Here is a 19,191-nt window from a genome sequence, read left to right on the forward strand (position 1 = left end):
TCCTAATCACAGTTATACCAATTTTCATTTCCTTCCCTCACGTGTCCATTCACCTATCCATTCTGTATCTGGGTACTACCTTATTGTTAAAGGACGTGTTCAGGTTCTGATAAGCCTTGGGCACAAGGTGCTGTGCTAGAGAGGGGGCATGTAGCCTGGTACAGTTCAGTAGAGGATATGCGTGCATGCATATATACATGATTCTGCACTACCGGGTAGAGGGCGTACCAAACTGATCAGCGGGTGCCAGCCAATGGATGTCTGCCTGCACCCACTGATCGGCAAGTCATTCTTGATAAAAAAAATTCTGCCATCTACCAGGATGATGAAGCTGAAATGAGGGTGGATATTTCAGCGAAACAATGATCCCAAACACAAAGCCAAAGAAATTCTTAACTGGTTTCAAAGAAAGAAAGTAAAGCTGCTAGAATGGCTCAGCCAATCACCTATCTTGAATTTAAGAGCAAATCTATTAAAAGAACTAAAGATCAGAGGGCCAGATTCACAAAAGAGATACGACGGCGTATCTCCTAATACGCCGTTGTATCTCTGAGATACGATTGTCGTATCTATGTGCCTGATTCATAGAATCAGTTACGCATAGATAGCCCTAAGATCCGACAGGTGTAACTGTCTTAGGCTGCAATTCTAGGCTGGCCGCTAGGTGGCGATTCCATTGCGGTCGGCATAGAATATGCAAATGACTAGTTACGCCGATTCACGAACGTCCGCTTTGCCCGTCGATCTAAATTTACGTTGTTTCCGTAGAGATGCGTCGCGTAAAAAAACTAAGCATGCCCTATAGGTGGTCTAACCAATGTTAAGTATGGCCGTCGTTCCCGCGTCAAGTTTTTACATTTCACGTCGTTTGCGTAAGTCGTCCGTGAATGGTGCTGGACATCATTTACGTCAACGTCGAAACCAATGACCAATTTTAGGGACGGAGCATGCGCAGTACATTTGGTGCGGGAACGCGCCTAATTTAAATGTTCCCCGCCCCATTTGAATTAGGCGGGCTTGCGCCGGGCGGATTTACGCTACGCCGCCGCAAGTTTACAGGTAAGTGCTTTGTGAATCAAGCACTTACGCTGTAAACTTGCGGCGGTGTAACGTAAATGGGATACGTTACACCGCCGCAGCGTAACGCAATTGTATGTGAATCTGGCCCAGAGTTCCTAGAAGAGGTCCACAGAACCTTCAAGGTTTAAAGACAGTTTGTGTGGAAAAATTGGCCAAAATCACACCTGAGCAATGCCTTGAAGCTGTCATTACCAACAAAGGATTTTGTACGAAGTATTAAATAAATTTCAGTTAGCGTGTTCCATTCAGCATTAGTAGTACCTAGTTCCCTTGACCATGGTCTAGGCCAGGGATCTCAAAACTAAGACCCTCCAGCTGTTGCGGAACTAAACTTCCCATGAGGCATTGTAAAAACTCTGACATTCCCAGACATGACTAGGCATTATGGGAACTGTAGTTCTTGAAAAACCGGAGGGCCATAGTTTGGCCATACAAATATGCAAGTGATAATGTAGTAGATCCATAGTTGTGCCTTCATGTATACTGGGGGTTGCATTAATTACCACAAAGAAAGATAAATGGTAAATACATTATCATTGCTGAGTGATCTATAATGGGGGTGTCTATAATGGGGGTGCTAAGCACTGACCCAGAAATGTAATTAGGGTATATACAGCCCCCCTCTCTTATAATCATTCAGTTGGATCTCCAAGTATAATTTTTTTTTAGAACAAAATACAAAAAAATCTTATCACACTTAACCAGAGAACTTTGTGACCTTATACATATATAAGCAGTAGGGCAAAGAACAATGTTAATTGGGGGAAATTACTTCCAGGTGAAAAGCAAGAAAATATATCAATGGTGGATAAGCCACTGAAGCAATGTAGCAACAAGTCATAAATTAGTTAAAAATAAACTACTTTTCTGATATGTTTGGAATATTAAGGAGAGGAACATTCTGTTAGAAGTACTTAAATAGATTGAGTATAGATAGGATTTATGTGAAGAAAGTGAGGAATTACAGTTGATGCATTAACCCCTGAGTGTATCCACATAGACATCATGGGGTTCTACCCCGTTCCCACCCCATAGCACCTTGTCCCCATTTTGATTGGGAGAAGGGCCTCTTCCCAAAAACTCTGGATGGTGTATGTGGGGGTCTATGGTCAGGGGGCTTATCGGAATCTGGAAGCCCCCTTTAACAAGGGGCCTCCAGATCCTGACACCCTCCCATGTGAATGAGTGTGGGGTACATAGTACCCCTACCCATTCACCAAAAAAGTGTAAAGATAAATAAGAACAGGAGGCAGTTTTTTATAATTCCTTTATTTAAAAAAAAAAAACAGTGTCTACTGTAGATCCAGCATCAATCACGATGCCAACGCCACCGCTGGACCCGGAAAAACAAAACAAAAACACTCCCCGCATTTATATAGGTAATAACGGGGTCACCTGGCGACATCATCTGGTGGCACCACCTCCCTTGTGACGTCACTGACGGACAAGGAATTGTCAAAAACTCTCTGTGGTTTTATTACTTTTTGACACTTTTAGGTGAATGGGTAGGAGTACTATGTACTCATATACTCATTCACATGGGGGGGTCGTCAGGGTCTGGGCTTCTCTTGTTAAAGGGGGCGTCCAGATTTTGATAAGCTCCCCAGCCACAGACCCCCATAACCACCACCCAGGGTTGTCGAGAAGAGACCCTTGTCCCCATCAACATGGGGACAAGGTGATTTGGTGCCTCCCAAAAAACACCCCATGTTGAGAGCATGTGGCTTGGTATAGTCCAGGCCTTGCCTTATACGTGGCATGCTTGTATAAAGGTCTGGTATGGATTTTGGGAGACTCCATACTGTTTTTTTTTTATTTTGCCTTCTGGTTCCCCCTTAAAATCGATACCAGACTCAAGGGGCCTGGTATGGATTGGGGGGGCCACACCGTTTTTGTTTTCACTTTTTGATTGCCGGCAATGTTTTTTTTTTATTCAGCTGTCAATGGGAAAGCCCATTGACAGCTGATGTCTCATCGGTTGTTAAGGACGCCGCGGCTGGCTTCCCGCCCTGTTCCTTAGCAATCAGCTTTTCACTGTGCTGATGTGCAGCGCGCAGGGCATTGCAGAGCGTTCGGCGGGGCCAAACGGGTGAACAGGCGAAGTTCGGGACAAGCAGGAGTTCGCCCAACTCTAGTTATAGCCCTTCCTTCAAAATGAAAAGAAAATGTTTTCCTTTGCTTCTACTTCATTTGTTTATATTTATTTTACTTTTTTGCTTGTTTTCTATATTTTTTGGTGTTGTTCATTGCAGTTTAATGTTTTTCTAACATGGGGAAAGCCAACAGAGAACAAGAGGTAGAGTGCATGGAATTATCTAATGATAAATCCAGTGCACAGGAGCAATTAGTTGTTTTTTAAAGCTGCTTGCCTATCCCAGGTGGCTTCAAATTGTAAAATTGTTTCCCGTTTCGGCTTGCATTGCCTAAAGATAAAATTAGGCAAGTTACCCAAAATTTGGATAAATGCAAATTAGTCAACTTTAAACCGTTTCACATATTTCAGTTTTTATCTTTAGATTCTGCCATTTGAACTTTCCCAACAGTATACATAGATATTGAAATGATGTCAATAGCAGAAGAAAGCCGATTAGGAAATTATAAACTGAAGTGGCGCCAAACTGCAACTAATGCTTTACAACAACAAAATCTATACAGTATGTGAAATGTAATGTTTTTTCCAGTAAAGGCAATTTCATGCTTTATGACGAATCCACTTTAACATTGTGCTATTACTGTGTTACAATGAACATGGTGAGTAGCAAACAGCCCAGAATGCATATGAGCATAAAGTACTGGATCAAAGTCATAGCAAGCACTACAATTCACATCTAAATGTGGATCTGAAATCAAAAATTGAAGATTAGCTCTGCTATAGAAAATATCTAAAAAGGTTAAATGTGCTGAATAAGACTCCCTGAAAAATCAAGCATTTGTCTAGAATTCCCCCCAAAAAATAGCAGTGCCCTTTTCTGATATGTGAGAGTGCTTAGGCACTTAGCTGTATATCTGCAGTGTGAGATCTAAGGCAATGCTGCCCCTGACTGCTGGTCTCAAGGGATTCAGAGTGAGATTTGATGAGGTCATTACTGAGCTGCTCATTTTTCCCCTTACTGGAGGCCATACAGTAGGTGTTTGTGATATTGTGCTTTTAGCACGACAGCGTCGCGCTGATACTCGGCGACAGGGTGCCGAGATCGCGCCGACATCTCACACTCACTGGAATAGTGACAGCACATCCCAGCAAGCGCGTCATAGAAGCGACGGGAGATCCGACTTGGATTCCCGCCAATTCTACACGTGTGCGGCGTTTGTTATGAATCCTGAGGGGGAAGTCCCCGCCGGATTTTAAATAAAAATCCGGCATGGGTCCCCCCTCAGGAGCATACCGGGCCCTTAGGTCTGTTATGGGTTGTAAGGAGAGCCCCCCTACGCCGAAAAAAACGGCGTAGGGGGTCCCCCTACAATCCATACCAGACCCGTATCCAAAGCACGCTACCCGGCCAGCCAGGAAGGGAGTGGGGACGAGCGAGCGCCCCCCCCCCCTCCTGAGCCGTACCAGGCTGCATGCCCTCAACATGGGGGGGTTGGGTGCTCTGGGGCAGGGGGGCGCACTGCGGCCCCCCCACCTCAGAGCACCCTGTCCCCATGTTGATGAGGACAGGGCCCCTTCCCGACAACCCTGGCCGTTGGTTGTCGGGGTATGCGGGCGGGAGGCTTATCGGAATCTGGTAGGTATCACATGGGTAGGTACAGAGCATGATGGGACTGTGAGGCCTATATAGGTCCGATGCAAGGCGCGCATCCGTCATTTCAGCGAGGAGGACCGGCGTGGCAACATCGGGAGAAGGAGAGAAGTGAAGAACATGACGTCACAGCACGGAAGAAGAACTCATCACAGCACGGAAGGAGAAGACGTACATCACGGAAGAAGACACCGGACAGCGAGACGAAGAACCGGGGTGCGCCGAGTCAACAACGGAGAGCGGCCAAGACAGAAGGAGAACCCCGGAGAGTTGAGAAGACCCGTCGGGATAGCGGAAGAAGAAGAGCCCCGCCGAAGACGCCGGAGGAAACCCGCCGGGGGGGTGGGGGCTTTTTTAAAAGCCACCCCCCCCCGGCGGTGGAAGAGAACCAGACGGCGGCCCCCACCCACCCGAAGACGTCAAAGAAGAAGCTCCCCCTGGTAAAAGAGCTAATAAAGAAGACAGGGGGGGCCTCCAGAGCAGAAAAATAAAATATTTTAATACACTGTGTGGTTTATTTGTGTTTTTACCACTTTTCTTGCAGGTGAATGGGTAGGGGTACGATGTACCCCATACTCATTCACTTAGGGTGGGGGGCCGGTATCTGGGGGCCCCCTTATTAAAGGGGGCTCCCAGATTCCGATAAGCCTCCCGCCCGCATACCCCGACAACCAACGGCCAGGGTTGTCGGGAAGGGGCCCTGTCCTCATCAACATGGGGACAGGGTGCTCTGAGGTGGGGGGGCCGCAGTGCGCCCCCCTGCCCCAGAGCACCCAACCCCCCCATGTTGAGGGCATGCAGCCTGGTACGGCTCAGGAGGGGGGGGGGCGCTCGCTCGTCCCCACTCCCTTCCTGGCTGGCCGGGTAGCGTGCTTTGGATACGGGTCTGGTATGGATTGTAGGGGGACCCCCTACGCCGTTTTTTTCGGCGTAGGGGGGCTCTCCTTACAACCCATAACAGACCTAAGGGCCCGGTATGCTCCTGAGGGGGGACCCATGCCGGATTTTTATTTAAAATCCGGCGGGGACTTCCCCCTCAGGATTCATAACAAACGCCGCACACGTGTAGAATTGGCGGGAATCCAAGTCGGATCTCCCGTCGCTTCTATGACGGCTCTGTATCCATCGCGGCAAGCCAGCTCGGCGCTGGCTCCCGCGATGGGGCTCGTAGGTGCTCAATCTCGCTGAGAAAGAGAGCGAGATTGACACAAAATCGGGTTCACCTACTGTAGCTGTACGCAGGGGGTGTTCCGGGTATTCATCAGTTTAGGCCATAATGTATTCTTCTACATATTTTTGTTTAAAAGTTGCTCAAAAGTTATAGGGGTAGATTCAGATAGAATCGTCTATCTGTCCGCCCGGCGTAACGTATCTCAGATACGTTACGCCGCCGTAATTTAGGGCGCAAGTTCTGTATTCAGAAACAACTTGCGCCCTTAGTTACGGCGGCATAACGTATCTGTGTCGGCGTAAGCCCGCCTAATTCAAATGTGGATGATGTGGGCGTGTTTTATGTATATTAACTGTGACCATTTGTGAAAAAATCCCAGTGCGCATGCTCGAAATTCCGCCACAAATCGTCATTGCTTTCGACGTGAATGTAAATTACGTCCAGCCCTATTCGCGAACGACTTACGCAAACAACGAAAAATGTTCAAAACTCGACGCGGGAACAACGGCCATACTTAACATACTTAACAACTATACGCCGAAAAAAGCCTAACGTAAACTACGTAAAAAAAATGCGCCGGCCGGACGTACGTTTCTGAATCGGCGTATCTAGCTAATTTGCTCATACAATTGTTGGCAGGGGATTGTCTGTTGACAGACCGTTGTCCTAAAATCTGAGCTCCCTTTGACGATTGTTGTCCAACTTTCGGCCAACAAATGTTGGATGACAGACTAGTAAATTTTGTCTGTTGTCTGATTTTTGCATGGTCAGTACACAAGTCCGTCACACAAAAATCCAAAGTACAACCACGCATGCTCGGAATCAATGCTTACCAAACACAAAATTAGCAGAAGGGGCCCAAAGGGTGGCGTTCAAGAGCTGAAATTCCTCATAGTACGTCACAACGTTTGTGTTTGGGGCACGACAATTGTTTCCTGTTAGGCCTCGTACACACGATAGGTTAACCAGAGGACAACGGTCTGATGGACCGTTTTCATCGGTCAAAACCGATCGTGTGTGGGCCCCATAGGTTATTTATCCATAGGTTAACCACTTAAGCCCCGGACCTTTAGGCAGCTAAATGCCCAGGCCAGGTTTTGCGATTCGGCACTGCGTCGCTTTAACAGACAATTGCACGGTCGTGTGACGTGGCTCCCAAACAAAATTGACGTCCTTTTTTCCCACCAATAGAGCTTTCTTTTGGTGGTATTTGATCACCTCTGCGGTTTTTATTTTTTGCGCTATAAACAAAAATAGAGCGACAATTTTGAAAAAAATTCAATATTTTTTACTTTTTGCTATAATAAATATCCCCCAAAAACATATATAACATTTTTTTCCCTCAGTTTAGGCCGATACGTATTCTTCTACCTATTTTTGGTAAAAAAAATCGCAATAAGCGTTTATCGATTGGTTTGCGCAAAATTTATAGCGTTTACAAAATAGTTTTATAGCGTTTATAGATAGTTTTATTGCATTTTTATTATTTTTTTACTACTAATGGCGGCGATCAGCGATTTTTTTCGTGACTGCGACATTATGGCGGACAATTTTGAAAAATTTTTGGGACCATTGTCATTTTCACAGCAAAAAATGCATTTAAATTGCATTGTTTATTGTGAAAATGACAGTTGCAGTTTGGGAGTTAACCACAGGGGGCGCTGAAGGAGTTATGTTTCACCTAGTGTGTGTTTACAACTGTAGGGGGGTGTGGCTGTAGGTCTGACATCATCGATCGTGTCTCCCTATAAAAGGGATCACACGATCGATGCAGCCGCCACAGTGAAGCACGGGGAAGCTGTGTTTACATACGGCTCTCCCCATTCTTCAGCTCCGGGGAGCGATTGCGAGGGGGCGGCTTTAGCCGCGCCCTCATCCCGGATCGCTCCCTGAGGCTTACCAAACGCCGCATTTACCGGGGGGTCCAGATAGGACCCCCGACCTGCGGAAAGGCAGCGACGTGCGGGCACGTCGTTCTGCCTGTCCGTGCCATTTTGCCGACGTATCGTTACATGCGGCGGTCGTTAATCGGTTAAAAAAAGCCAACTTGCTTTAAACTTAAAAGATGGATTCCTAACTGATAGGTCAAAACCGATCGTTTGTAGGCACGTGCATCGGTTAAAAATCCACGCATGCTCAGAATCAAGTCGACGCATGCTTGGAAGCATTGAACTTCGTTTTTTTCAGCACGTCGTTGTGTTTTACGTCACCGCGTTCTGACACAATCGTTTTTTTAACCGATGGTGTGTAGGTGCGACGGACCGTCAGTCAGCTTCATCGGGTAACTGATGAAAACGGTCCATCGGTCCGTTCTCATCGGATGGACTGATCGTGTGTACGTGGCATTAGTGTGAAAGACAAGATCCGGACACACGCCCTTTTGACAAAAATCAGACACTCGGTTGGCCAACAATCGTACCGCGTGTACAAGGCTTTACTTTACAAAACATTATTTGCGCTAACTGTGTCACTATGTGTACTCACTGGAAGGCCAACTGGTGCAGAGGCCTTCGATATTTCTGCTAAACAAAATTATGGTTGACGATACTTTAAATACAAAACAGTGCAAACAAAGGCAAAAAAAATAAAGATTAATAATTCATCATGCAACAAAATTTCTCATTGAGTTGTCTTTTAAAATATATAGAGGAAATTTAGTTGCTATAAATAGGGCTAAATATTTCCAAGCAATATTTCCATTTATATGGATGTTTACGTTATTCACCCTACAAGTAATTTGCCCACAAATCCAACTCCGTCTTAGGATGTTTGGGAAAAGTTTGGCGTTTAAGTAACAGATGATACAGCCGACAATGGTCCAATCAAACCTGCATTATGAGCGCATGGAACGTTTTTTTTTTTCCTCTTTAGATTTCGAAGAAATATCTGCTCTTTGTTCCCACTCTGCATTGTACACTTCGCAAATCATCCCTAAAAACATAAAACCGAGCTAAATAACCTGCTTTAACAAGTGCTCCGCATACACATAAACACATTTACATAAATATAAGTGCTGAAGCATTACAAAGGGGTTTCGGAATCCCATGCACTCTGGGAATAAAAGAAAATATCTTGATTTGACAAATATATTTCTACATTTGTGTTTCTGCCCATCTCTTCCTACGATAAAGCCTCTTTCCAGAAATAAACTAGGCATATTTTATGCTAATGCGTTAGCTGTTTTTCCATTCAGTGTTTTGCACATGAAAATAGGCTGTTCCCAAATAAATGAAATCCAGACAGATAAACCTTTTGCGGGATTTATTGTGTTGACCTCAAACTAGAGTTCCCGAAGATTTACCAAATAGGTCTATTTTCTACAATTTCGAGGTCAAGACGTTTTTTTATTGTTTATTTAGAACACAGCACTTTTGTATGCCGTTTGTATTTATGATAATGCAAACTAAGGCCTGACTCATAATAACGCAAAGGGAAGTACTGGCTTTGATTACCACTAAAGTATCCCTTTTATAAAATAAAAGGATATTGGAGGTCACAGTACATTGTTTTCACTAGATCTAGTTTGTTAATGACATTCAAGTTCTACATCACTGCCATTTTATCAGCTTTTGGGCTTTGGGTCATACTGCAAATCACTTTATAAGATATGTATAATCTCATTGCTGTATTTGTGTATTACAATTACATAGAAAATCACAATGACATCTCTGTACTGCCATCAAGATTTCCTGTCACCTTCAACAATCATCTTGGAAGTGGTCAAAGATGATTCAACTTCTGCTTTTTTTCCTGCTTCAGAAACATATCATTGCAGTAGATTACTACTAGGGCAAGTGTAGACAGCCAAAGCGGAACCTAAAGCGATTGTAAAGCTTCAATTTTTTTTTTAAATAACAAACATGTCAGGCTCCGTACACACGTCTGAGAAACTCAACGGGCAAAACACATAGTTTTGCTCATCGAGGTTTCTTGTGAAGCCGCCGAGGATCTCGGCGAGCCAAGTTTCCTCATTGACTAACGAGGAAATAGAGAACATGTTCTCTATTTGGCTCGACGAGTTCCTCGTCGGTTTCCTCGGCCAAAAGTGTACACACGACCGGGTTTCTCGGCAGAATACGGCTCCGATCGAGTTTCTGGCTGAATTCTGCCAAGAAACTCGGTCGTGTGTACGGGGCCTTATACTTACCTCCACTGTGCAGTTTGTTTTGCACAGAGTGGCCCTGGACACCGATATCTTGGGTCCCTCATCGGCTCTTGCGCCTCCTCCGCGCATCAGAAAACCCCCTGGGAGAAGCTCTCTCCCAGGGGGTTACCTTGCATGCTCCCGAGTCCAGCATTCAGTGCCCATAGCCACCAAATGTATGACTTGACCCCGCCCACAGGCGCCCGCGTCATTGGATTTGATTGACAGCAGTGGGAGCCAATGGCTGCGCTGCTATCAATCTATCCAATCAAGAGCCAGGACCCTGTGGAGAGAGGGACAGTCTATCATATGAGCCAGTCCAGGAGACGGGACTTTGTTTGACAGTGGTGTTCCCCTCTCTGAGTGATGCGGCTGGCTCTCCTCTTCCTCTGCTCTCCCTTTATCTGGTCGATTGCTGGGAGGAGAATCGGCTCCCATGAGGCTGCATTGATGGGCACTGATGAGGCTGCACCGATGAGCGCTGATAGGCTGCATTGATGAGCACTGATAGGCTGTATTGATGGGCACTTATAAAGTTGTTGTTATTAATATTTATTTTTGCAGCTTAACTCTGCATTAAACATTTAACAGTGTAATTTCATGAGATCATTTACAACGGCTATTTTAGTGGTGGAATTAGGGGTGGAGCACGGTAGGAGTTGGGTGGGGCAACTGGTGGTGAAAAACTCTTAAGGCCTGGCTATTAGCGCATTCTTTTCCAAACCCGTTTGCATGTTAAACCTGTTTGTTTAGGCTTTTGTATTTTTGCATTTGCATTTTTGGTGAAATGAATTACACAAGTAACTACACTTAAAAAGTGTGATAAACTTTACCACTTGCTGGTTGTGGGCTCTTGCTGTAATGTGGAAGGATGCATGCATCATATGCCCCCCTTGGTTTATACTCGAGTTACCTTTTTGCGCCTGATCTCCTGGACTTTGGGGACCCGGAACTGGCCGGTCGTAGGTCCCCTGGACCCCAAACGTGGCACACATGTAGCTCCACTCTTCATCTACAAGTGTGCAAAGTTTCTTGTCCGGGGACCTACGGCTGGGAGCACCAATTTTTCAAAGCTGGGCACCCCTTCCATAGACTCCCATGTTAAACGGTAATTTCTCCGGTGACTTTAGGGCATGTAGCCAATTTTCTCCTCTACAAATGTGCAAAGTTTGTTGTCTGGGGGACCTACGGCTGGGGAGCACCAATTTTTCAAAGCCGGGCACCCCTTCCATGTTAAACGTCAGTCTAGTCATGGACACAGTAAGGCATGGGCACAGTGAGGCATGGACACAGTGAGGCATGGACACAGTGAGGCTTGGGCACAGTGAGGCATGCACATGGACACAGTGAGGCACAGTGAGGCATGCAGATGGACACCCTAGACTTATACTCAAGTCAATACGTTTTCCCAGTTTTTTGTGGTAAAATTAGGTGCCTCGGCTTATATTCGGGTCAGCTTATACTTGAGTATATACGGTATATATATATATAAAACATAGGGACATTTTGGTATATTTCAGGTCTATATCCTTAGTTGTTATGCTACTTATGATTGGGAAAGACATCTTCATTTCTAGGTACAAGACATCATGGGAGTCCGCTGAACTTTTTTCAGGGGGGGGGGGGCATCATTTTAAGGTCATCCATGCTCAGGTCCCTTTTTGACAATGTCATGAAGGGGAGGGGCTTAGTCATTATCACATAAAGCGCAGGCATGCAAAGGTTTGAGAAACCTGAACTATCAAGCAACTAGCAACTTTGAAAACACAATTTCATAAAAAATGGACCCCCCCCCAAGGAAATAACCCCCTCCCTCTCTGTCAGCTGGAGCTAGAAGAAAGAGAGTGGCTCTAATTGGATTCGCCGTGCCGCCGCCTTGCTTCCTGCCCGCTGTTTTTCTCACCAAGGTCCATGGCACTGATTTCTAGGGGGGGGGGCAAGCGCCCTCCCTTGCCCTATGGAGCGGACGCCCATGCATGACATGAAGAATAGCTGAGTAAGAGTTATGACTTACATATTTTTCAGTTCATGAGAAGAATGAAATTTTTGTTTATATATCTTGTATGTAACCTGGACTCTTTTCATGATTTTTGTACCATGTACTGTATCTAATAAATATTATTCTAGTAAGTTTGTATATTCTTCACTGCTCATTTTGCCCTGAAAGTCTGACCTTGGGCTACTTTTTGCCCTTTCTTTTTTATTTTATACAAAATCTCCAGGCAGCCATATTGTATTGCATTTTACAGAAAATCACAGACCTGTAGATAAAAAAAGGAAAGGTCATTATTAATAACATTTAATTACAATATAACTTGTGTCGCAATTCTACATTTTATTTGGAGTTACCCTTTAAATGAAAGTTTTTTTGCCTGGAGTTCTGCTTTAGGGAAAGAAGTTAAAAAAGAAAGAGCAAGAGAAGGGATAAGGGTTCCTACCAGACTCTTCAAGCCTGCAGACACTAAAAAATAATTGAATAATGAGTTACACTTTAAGTGAAATGAAGGCCCTGCGCACCACCATAGGTCAAGTGTAAAAAAAATCACGCACTCTCAGGTGCTGCAGTATCGTCTTTCTTCTCATTAGAAAGTGATAGCGCTCTTTTCACACAAGGTCAGTCCCGGCAGTTAATGAATTTGACATGTTGCATGTTTCCCGATAAATTACATATGTGCTGCAATATTTTCCGTACATTAAGAAACCTATAATGACCACTTTGTCCAGCACAGAAGACTAGCAGAGCAGCTGCAGAGACGCTCAGGAAACAGAGCTGTCACTCAGCATTTCGCTTCATGACTTTGGATGTCAGCCATCTATGAAGTAAACAGCTGCTGTATAGCCGAGTGTCTGAACTCTCACATACTGTACAGGGCAGACGCACAGCAGTTCATCATATATGCCATAGAGACTTTACATATACTGTTTCATGGCCTCCATGATCTGAGATTTCATTGTATGACAAGAGCCTACAATACTAGACTTCTTTTTTAATTACTTTATTTTATTCGTTAATATGGTATGCATGTTCCATAGCCCCATACAATACTATAATACCCAACAGCAAATGAAAGTGTATGTAGGGGCAAAACCAAAATTATAAATATAAAGCAGTCTGTCCAAAACATTAACACATCAGGTTTTTTTTTTTAAGTTCCCTTACATAACATAAATTTATTTCCTGCGACCAGTGGTGGCTGGTGTTTTTTTCTTTTGGGGGGTGGCAAACAGACAACCCCCCACCCCCCTGAGGACAGTCGGGACATCATAGCCCCACACTTACCCCATCTAGGAAGCGGACGGGCAGGCGGGCAGCGTGTCTGGCAGCTTTTTTCCTCCTCCTGTGGTGTGGATCACAGCAGGGCCGGTGCAAGGATTTCTGCCTACACAAGCGAAGCTCCATTTTGGCGCCCCCCCCCAACGGCCACCCACCTCCCTTGCAAAAAAAATTCTTTCAATCATTTTTTTATATAAAAAAACACACTAATTTGTGCTTTTGTAACCACGCCACACCAGAAATTCTTAGTATAATATACACCATACTACTAAATGTAAAACATACTGGACCCCTTTACATTACACAGCACCATACACCACTGGACCCCTTTACATTACATAGCACCCTGCACCTCTGGACCCCATTACATAGACACCCCCCAACAGTTCAGACCCCCCAACAGTGCAGACCCCCACAGTACAGACACCCCTATAGTGCAGACCCCCACAGTACAGACACCCTTACAGTGCAGACCCCCACCCGACACAGTACAGACACCCCTACAGTGCAGACCCCCACAGTACAGACACCCCTACAGTGCAGACCCCCATACCCCACAGTAAAGACACCCCTATAGTGCAGCCCCCCACAGTACAGAAACCCTTACAGTGCAGACCCCAACCCGACACAGTACAGACACCCCTACAGTGCAGACCCCCACCCCTATAGTGCAGACCCCCACAGTACAGACACCCCTACAGTACAGACCGACACCCCTATAGTGCAGACTCCCACAGTACAGACACCCCTACAGTGCAGACCCCCACCCCTACAATGCAGACACCCCTACAGTGCAGACTAGAGGTAGACCGATATGGGTTTTTCTCTGGCCGATGCCGATATTTCAAAATTGGGGCGGCCGATGGCCGATATTTTAGGCCGATATTTTAGGCCGATTTTTGCAGCCGATATTTTTTTTTTTTTTTCATTATCTCAGGAAATCTAGGTTGGGGAGGAGGTTATTGTTTAGGGTGGAGAGGTAAAGTGCAGCCTATCAGTGTCCAACAGTGCCACCTCATTAGTGTCCACCAGTTCAGCCTGTCAGTGCAACCTCATCACTGCCTACCAGTTCAGCCCATTAGTGTCCATCAGTGCCACCTCATTACTGCCCACCAGTGCCACCTCATAATTATTAAAAAAGAAAAAAAATACAATCTTAGTCATTTTAAGGAGGGGGTACAGAGAGGTGGTTGTGGAGGAGGGGGGTACAGAGAGGTGGTTGTGGAGGAGGGGGGGTACAGAGAGGGCTGTAAAGCTACTTCTCTGTGCCCCCTCCTCTACCGCCACCTCTCTGTACCCCCTCCTCTACAGCCACCTCTCTGTACCCCCCTCCTCTACAGCCACCTCTCTGTACCCCCCCTCCTCCACAGCCACCTCTCTGTACCCCCCCCTCCTCCACAGCCACCTCTCTCTGTACCCGCCTCCTCCACAGCCATGTGTTGTGGAGAGGGTGGATGGTGCTAGGCGTGGGTGGGGATGCGTTGTGGAGAGGGGTGGGTGGTGATGCGTTGTGGAGAGGGATGGATGGTGCTGGGTGTGGGTGGGGATGTGTTGTGGAAAGGGATAGATGGTGCAGGGGATGCGTTAGAGAGGGATGGATGGTGCTGGGTGGGGATGTGTTGTGGAAAGGGATGGATGGTGCAGGGGATGCGTTAGAGAGGGATGGATGGTGCTGGGTGGGGATGAAGATGATTGTGTTGCATTGTGAAGATGGATGAGGATGACTGTGGGGATGAGAGTTACATTGTGAAGAGGATCTCCACAATGTAACTCTCATATCCACCCAGAGTCATCCTCATCCATTTTCTCAATGCCAGCCTGTCAACCTCAGCCAGGTTTCCCTTTAAACAGGAGTTTAAATAAAGTCTGCAGGGGGGGGGGGGCACAGTAACACACACAATTTCTGTGACTTACCCTCCATCCATGCTGCTTCCTGGTATTTATACAATAACATCATTAGCATGTGACAAGCCTCTGCTGCCTGACTAGTAACTCGACCCCAGCAGGAGATCGTGGCCAGCACTAGCTAAACTTATTTTCCTTCCCTGCTGAAGGGAGCATGCTGGCTGCTTGTAATTTTTTTTGTGATGGACGCTGATGAGCTGACCAGCCAATCTGCATGCACATGATAGGGCTAGGTGCATGCAGATTGGCTGGTCAGCTCATCAGCGTCCATCACAAAACAAAATTACAAGCAGGGAAGCACGGCCACGATCTCCTGCTGGGGGGAGTTACTAGTCAGGCAGCAGAGACTCGGGTTTGTCACATGCTAATGATGTTATTGTTCTTCTGCAACAGCTCGCCGGGGGAGGGGGCGGGGCAGTGCGGTGCCAGTGAAACTTTTTCTCCCTCCCTTCTCCTCTACAGACGCCGTTCCCGCAGGACAATAAAAAAAAAAAAAAAAAGTCATCTTTTCGCCCCATCCCAGGCTGCGGACCTGCCCGCCCCAAGCGGCCGCTTGGTCCGCCTGGTGGTTGCGCCGGCCCTGGATCACAGCGGCTTCCGCTGTACATCCCCCTCCTCCTCCTCCTAGGCGTCCAATAGGATTGCCTGACCTTTCAGCCAATCGGGAAATGGGTATCAGACCCATGCTTCATGATTGGCGGAGAGGTGATTCAGTGTTACAAACACACATATTTATTTGCTTTTCTAACATACCTGGGTGGGCTGTGATGCAATGCCTATGGCTGTAATCGGGTGTTTCAAAAAAAGACCCCCGCCGCTGTAATTCATGCGGCCGGCATCTGAAAAGGGTCCAGACGCCTGAATAGGGGGTGGCCGTGGCAGCTGTGGATAGATTCATTCTATGCATAAATATATCTATTAATCATATAGGGGGTGGAGTGAATAGAGGAGGTGGCGCCCATGCGCCATTAATAGACAGGCCAGCCCTGCCTGCAACCTAAAAAGACTTTGCAGCACCAATCCAAGCAGGAATGTATGATGATTTTCCCCTTGGTCCTCAGGTGTAGGGGCGCTGATGTTTAAGTATCACATCATGCCGTGGCCATGACAAGCTTCCATGAACACCGCTCTCCCTTCCGACCCATGGAAGATGTTCTGGGTGTCTTCAGCCAGAACTCCTTCACTGACCACACCCACTGACACATTTCGCCCCACCTACAGGGACCTAGTCATATGACTAAGCCCCTGGTGGGCAGAGGATGAAATGCGTCAGAGGACATGGTCAGCAGAGGAGTGATGGCTGAGCCTATATAATACAAATTCTATCGGTTTTTTTTTTACCTGCTGATGCTGCCAGTAGATCTGTTATTTCTTTACTTTATTTAAAAGGTGAGAACATTGTTGGTACTGCAGTGAAATCATAGTGCAGCGTAGTCATAGATGGACTTAAAGGTTAACCTTTTTGTGCCAAGCGCACACAAATATGCGTCCTCTTGGCAGCAGAATAATTGCGTGCAATAGCACCGATAGAGCCGTGCCGCGAGCGCACGCAGTGTGAGCTTCTGGCACAGTTACCAGTGGCTAACTAAAAGCTTCCCAATCATGTGACCACTGTGACAGACAAATAACCATAAGCCCCACCTCTAAAGCCCTTAAAGTGTCAGCAGGTGCTGGCTCTAAGGGGTTAAGGATGTGGGATGAGAACCTGGAATGGCCGCTCCACTGCTCCGACATATGTTTGGCTTTGCCTTTAGGGGAGACACAGTCTCCATGCTATCCCTCTAGGACTAGCCAGCTTGCATATGCAGATTACACCTAGTGCCTGGTTTTGTTGTCGTCATATATTTTTAATCAATTAAAATGACTACACTATGAGACCTATCTCTATGTCTCTTGTGGAGTAATTTTTCCTATCCTAGTTTCAACTCGAGGGGCCAGTGGAGCGGAACTGTGCTGTTAGTGGAATCTGCTGTTATTCCAGAAGCGCTGTATGACCTTCCTGTAAAAAGGGTTCAACATTTTCTGGTGAGTGGCCATCCATCTATGGAGCACTCGTGGTGAAGAACTAGAAAACGAATTTGAGCATCACTACTTGGTGTTGGGATTCATCAATATGGACTTTTAGCTTGCTATTAATTTTGTATTTGTATCATTTTGATTCACTGGACATTTTGCTGGACAGCTTGGTCTGATAGAAAGTAGAAAATAGAGCATATCTACCACATAATTATTCAATAAAATAACAATGGTATATGGAGACCTAAGATAAAATATAAATAAAATAACTGCTGTGTTCTATTAATAAACTTCATTGTGTCTGTTTTTTTTTTTTCCCTTAGTTACACTTTAACTGTCATGGACCCTGGACGCTAGTCATTTATCTAAACAGGGGTGCCCAACCAGTGACCCGGGGGTCACATATAGCCGGCAAAGCCCTCTGATGTGGCCCACAACCTCCTGCTCTGGGATGGCGGGTTGGCAAGCCCAGATTGCGGGTTGCTCATCCGTCATCCCAGAGCATTAGTGTCATGAATGAAGCCAGTAGTAGAGGAGGCAAGTGGTTTGGTGCGCTTTCAGAAAGTGCACCACACCTGCAGGATATAATAGAAGTCTATGGCAAAGTGCAGATAACCTGCAGGAAAGCCATAGATGCACCCATGGTGTGGATAAACCATAGTGCATTAGTGTGAAAGCAGCCTTAGGCCCATTTCACATGATCGGTCCAACCCAATTGGACCCTCCATTCACCTCTATGGAGTGGCAGATGTAAATGGACTTGTGTCCATTTACCTCCAATCCAATCCGCTAAAAAAAAACACAGAAGGATCCATCCCCTTCCATCTGGGTGGATCGGATTGGAGGGCCCATAGAGTAGTGTGGGCTGTCTTTGTGTCCGCTCCACATATGCAGAGTGGACGCAGACATGTCATCCACCTGTTCTGCTCATTGTGGCCCTCGCTCTTCAAAAAGTTGGGCACCCCTGATCTACAACATCTCCACCATACATTTTAACAAAGAGGACCTGTTCAATCTTTATCTGTACTGTGCTGCAGTGATGTACCCTGAAAAACGCTAAGAGATGCTATATTTTTTTACAGCTCAGCTGTAACCGCATTACACCACATCACAGCCCACTGTGGTAAGTAAAGATGAATAAACTGTCACTTTTGACAACTCAATAAAGTTGGAAAAAAAGGAAAAAGCAACTCACTAGGTATCAGCTACTCAACTAGTTATCCTATGCACCGTTCCCTTCACAGTGCACACCAATGGTTACCATATAATGAGGCTGCTGGAGTGAACAAGTCCTTAGCCCATTGTAGTGATGTTCTCATTCGATTACCTTACATCAGGGGTCTCAACCTGGCGGCCCTCCAGTTGTTGCAAAACTACAAATCCCATCATGCCTCTGCCTGTGGGAGTCATGCTTGTAACGGTCAGCCTTGCAATGCCTCATGGGACTTGTAGTTTCGCAACAGCTGGAGGGCCACCAGTTTGAGACCCCTGCCTTACATACTACACTACTCTTTGGAGATGAGGATTTTGATTAACCAGACTAATAGGAGACAACGGAACTGTACTTTGAAGATAGCTCCTTTACTAAAGACTTTGGGTCTATGGGGCCCCCAGGAGCTCTTGCCATAACATGAATGTACAGTATTTTTGCACGTTGAGTGATTGAAATAGAAATGAGAAATTAGTCCATAAAAAGTCCCATAAAAGTGAAAAAAAAGTCCAGTTCTGTCCAAAAGACTGCTCCTCTGCAAAAATATAGGCAAGAGATATCCATGCCTCCCAACTGTCCTTGATTTCGAGGGACTGTCCTGGATTTGGAGCAATGTCCCTCTTTCCCTCTTTCCTCCTCATTTGTCCC

Source organism: Rana temporaria, chromosome 11, assembly GCF_905171775.1.
Source record: "Rana temporaria chromosome 11, aRanTem1.1, whole genome shotgun sequence".
Lineage (NCBI taxonomy): Eukaryota > Metazoa > Chordata > Amphibia > Anura > Ranidae > Rana > Rana temporaria.